We start from the raw sequence: 4878 nt of genomic DNA, 5'->3' as shown, positions 1-4878 counted from the left end.
ATCCCTATTTAGTTAACCCCAATCTCCTCAGATCTCTTGTTACAGGCAGCCTTCTGGTCTTAACATCTGGGCAGGCAAAGCCTCCAATTACACTGCTGCATTTGGTAGCTTAATAGACCTAGATAAGGGTCCCCAGTATATCCATTTCCCTTGGTAACTGCTTATCTCTGGCTAGTCCGATGATACGCAGCCTTTAAGTAACAGCGAGGCACATAATCACGTGGCAGGCCACGCAGCGTGTGTGCATATTCATATTAAATCCAAAGCTTTCCGTGACCTTTCCTCTTCTGCGGCTGGACTTACATCTGTCACAGCTACACTTTGTAATTGATGGGGAAGCGGCAGGGGGAAGGGAGAGAGCAGCCCCAGATCGCAGCCAGGAGCAGGCTTGCACCACTCAAGCTCTTCTGCCCTGCGTGCAGCCTGCTCCTTGCCAGCATCTTTGGGGAAGAGGGCAGGAGCGGGCAGGAGTGGGCAGGAGCGGGCAGGAGCGGGCAGGAGGCTGCTGAGCTGGCTGTGAACCAGATGGCAGGCACCCGCCAGCTACGCCCAGAGGCCCCAGGGAACAGAGCCTGGCACGCATCTTGCAAATCATCAAAACTCCTCTGAATTATGACATGAGGTTCCATCCAAACTATCTACCATCAGTCAAGTAGTTCCACAGCAAGATTTCTCCTTAATATGTCCCTAACTGGATGATATTGAAGAAAACCTGTAAAAATCAGCTCTCAGCACAGTTGTCTCCTCTGCACTGAGATGAATCTATGGTTCTAAGCCTTACTATCTGGAACTGTAAATTATCACAAACTTCTCATAGTTCAGTCTCTGGAGTTTGTCCACTTGAATATTTGACACTCATTTCTTTTTGTCCACCCTAATTTTGTATTGTACCATGCTGAGGTTTCCTTCCTGAATAACTCTAGATATACACACAGACACTTGCCCTACTTTTTCCTTCATTTTCATTTTTAGTTCCCCTTCTGCAGTGAAGTCAGTGTCTTTCAAAGCTTTTTAGAAATAGTTTTGGATTTAATATTTTTATATTGAAAGGGAATTTGCTGAGATTCTGTACGAACATGGACTGATTTTCCTGCTTTTTTTAAAGGCCACAATATTATTGTCCTCTGTTTTTCTCAGTCCATCTGCCAGCTAATTTGCAGGCACTAGTAAAATCATCTTTACTGTTCTCTGTACTTAGTTTTCCTCTGCTTTTGCATCAAGTTCTGTGACAATGAACAAGGGCAGATCAGCTACAGAAACTTCTCTTAAAGCTTTTATTTTAACTTTCAAGTCAGATGTTTGTCGCTTTAAGTTTATGTGCCAAAGACATGAGAAAGCAAAAGCCAGCAGTTTGTCAAAGCATGCTCTCTAGGGATTTGGGTTCTGTTTCAGCTGTCACCCTGTCACCATATATACCTATTGATGCAACTTCTGATGTGCAGCAACAAATGGTAAATAATTCCTCTCTCAGAGCGCACTTCTGCCTGTGTTGGTGTCAGTGCTTTTGATCAATAAACCATTGAGGCGTCTTCCAGCAGGAATATTGTTCCAACTGTTGCTCAGGAACAACACGCTCCGTGCACTATTCCCTTGTTTTCAATGCAATATAGGAGCTTTTTACTTTTATTCTCTCTTCAAGTAGTATCTTCCCTGGCTTGCTATGCAGCTACTTCTCATTGTTTATCCACATCTCCAGTTCTTGAAAAGGCTCTCTGGTTTCTATTTGTATAAACTAGCTTTAATCAAAGTAATAGGTCACTCTCTGTATTACTCCAAGCAAGGGTTTCAGTTCTTTCTGTGCCATTGGCACCTAATATAGCCATTTCTTCACATTAGGCCCGACACTTATTTCTTCTAACGTAATTCCCTGGGTTCACTGAGTCCTTTGGAACTTGCAGCCCCTGTAGTTTTTAGTTACAATGTTAGGTTTTGCCAGGCTGCTCTAAAGTCCAAGAACAGCACTTGCAGTAACTGACTGCTAGCAATACATGCAGTGCTTTACACATTTCTTTATTTTTTAATATCTTTCCTGCAAATGAAATCCAAACCACGTGTCTACCACTGCTACATGGAAGTGCCACAGTCCATCTCACTTGGTGAAACGGGTGACTTAGTGCTGCCTTTATCCAAGCTGATGTAGACTGTACTTCTAAAAGCCTAGATGCACTGCTGTGCTCATAAACAATGCCCTTAAACCCATGCAGACCACGGTGTTTCCCACAATATTAGCATTAGTGATAGGCCAATATCATTAAAGCCTAAGTACTCCTGTCCCACCAGTGGTTTCTCCTTTCTCCTCATCTCTCCCCAGTCTCTGCTGTGAACTGACACCCATTCAGATGGTTCTTTTCTTGTGTGTTTTCTAGTGTCTCACATACCCAAGCTCATGTTCTGATTTACACTTTATTAAGTGGTTTGGGGTTTGGGTTTGTTGGGGTTTTTTTTTTGGGGGGGGGGGGAGGGTGGGGGGTTTTTTTGTTGTGGTGGGTTTTTTGTTTGGTTGGGAGGGGGGTTGTTTGGGTTTGGGTTTTTTGGGTTTTTTTTCTTTTTTTTTTTACAAACTCTATCCTCACTGGTATTTTCCTTTTCCACAAGTTTCAGGCAGATTTCAGGGCTATTACATAGCCAGCTGATAGCACTTCATTTGCCCAGTCTGTGGAATAGATGTCCTTACTGTCAGATTTGCAGAATAGTGCAAGCAATACTAATGTTGCCACAAGGAACAGGCTTTTCTAATATTCCCTTAGTAATTCGGTTTACTGAGTACTTATGGCAGTTCTATATTTTAGGGTTTTCCCTGTGAATGTGCAAACAATAACCTATTAAGTTAGTAACAGTACATGTATTTCATTGCTATTCTTTCCTGTATTCTGTCTTCTACCTCAAAACACCACACATCACCTTTTTTTAAACCGTTCTCCTTGACTTATGCTCCCATTACATGGACTGAATGTTACAGATGTTTTCACTTGCCTCTGCAGCACACTGTGAAAGCTGTTTGTTTGAGGCTCATATTCTGCATGTCTTCTCCAGTGCTGCACGATGTTATTGCAGTGCCTGATTATGCTCTTGGTACATGTTGGGGGTTTTTTCTGATGCTGTATCCAAGCAGAACTGAATAAAATTCTAAATTATAAATTCACACACAAATAAAAATCTGAGTTTTGAGAGGACCGAAAATATTTGCAGATTCATAAGGAATTTGGCAACAGTTTTAGGTGGAAAAAAAAATAATCAGGCTACAAACATTAGAACATTAGCCAACATCTGACTAGCCAATATTTTTAATGCCACCTTTCATTTCAAAATGCTGAATTACAGTATGTTGCATAGTGATGTTAGACACATTGTGAATGTCACAGTCAACTAGGAAAGAGTCAGGGCTATTCCCTTCGCTGCCTTTAATTCCCCCATACGAAGAGTACCCCTCCTGCCTTGCTGGCACAGCACTCTTCACAGCTTTGCTATAATGTCGCTTTCTCTGTGACACCTTTCATCTGAAGATATCAAAGCAAGCTACAGACACATGTTAATAACAGACCGTTCTTAGAATACTTATGAGGTAAGAAATTATTATAATCTCATTTATTGATGAGAAAACTGAATTAGAAATTTATTAAACTGAGTTAGAAATTGATTACAGGTCACAGCTGCTGGACTTAACCCCCAAACGCCTGGCTCCCAGCCCCGTGCATTACTCATGGATAACACATGCACGCTTCTTAACAAAGGTCTCCGATTCAACTTAGTGTTTTTACACGCGATGCCAAAACCATCGCAGGTAGACTAGATGAAGGCATTACTCCCACGCCCCAGTACAATTCATTATATTACACAGCTACCCTTATTACAACAAAGTGGTGTCATTAAAGCTAATCCTACGGAGCCCCACAGGAGCGTGTGACCAGAATGAAAGCAGCAGGGCACAGTTCACAAGCCACCAGAGAAGCACTTTACTGCAGCTTGCTTTCAGAAGCAAAAGCCTCATTTTAAATAAAACAAAAACTTTTACTTTGATAAATGCTAGCTGCTTCAAAAAGATACTCTGTTCTCAAATCTCCCCAGCTAAATGCCACCACAGCTGTAAGGGCCAACCACGTGCGACGTGAGGCTGGGAATTATCCACACAAATAAAGAGCACAGCTTGAAACATTGACTTTTTCGTGATCAAAAGGGTCTGGGGGACAACTGGACAGTTTGGATCAGGCAAAGGATAGGGCTTTTATTATGTTCAAAGAGCACCCCAGTGAATAGAGGAGCCGATGTGGCCCTGGTGGCAGGGGTACGTTCTAACACTCTCCTCATCCCACACAAGTTACTTAAAAGCTTGGCTTTGGGTCTGCTTAGGGTTTGGGGTTTTTTCCATTTTTCTTTTTGTTGAAGAACTTCTGTAGGGAAAACCTGAAATACAATCAATCCTTTCATTAGCCTTTTTAATAGCATTCCCCATCTAAGCTGCCTCCCCCGCATACCAAATAATAAATTGCAAGTATTACCAAAGAAATCTTATCACATCAAAAACATCTTCATTATACCATATTAAAGAAATATGTGCTTTAATTTTATTAAAGTACAATTTTTATTTTTCTATGTGTGTTAATGTTAATTTTCTTCATTTATTTCAATCTGAAGTGAAAAAGAATACATAAAAATCCCTTTCCATCTTGTTTTTACCTAGCTTCAGTCACTAGTTATTTTCAACTACATATGCTGAAATGAAAGATTTAACATGAAAAAATTATTCATGAAAAAATTTAAAATCATGAAATATTCACACTATTTCACTCTGTAAAGCTGTTCTTTTTAACAAAACCTAAAGGTTTTAAGCCACATGATAAAGCAGATTGTTCTTCAGAAAGATCTGTTTCACTTTTAATA

The 4878-nt window shown here is 40.8% G+C and overlaps 1 protein-coding gene across 2 annotated transcripts in view; it reads right to left on the bottom strand.

The window, feature by feature from the left end:
• The window catches only part of NCKAP5 (NCK associated protein 5), a 516605-nt gene that overhangs the window by 365858 nt on the left and 145869 nt on the right, over nucleotides 1-4878 (bottom strand). The window lies entirely within an intron of this gene.

The sequence above is a fragment of the Grus americana genome, chromosome 6, assembly GCF_028858705.1.
Source record: "Grus americana isolate bGruAme1 chromosome 6, bGruAme1.mat, whole genome shotgun sequence".
Lineage (NCBI taxonomy): Eukaryota > Metazoa > Chordata > Aves > Gruiformes > Gruidae > Grus > Grus americana.
Note: the sequence above shows the minus strand (reverse complement) of the source record. Positions and strands in the feature narration are given on the sequence as shown.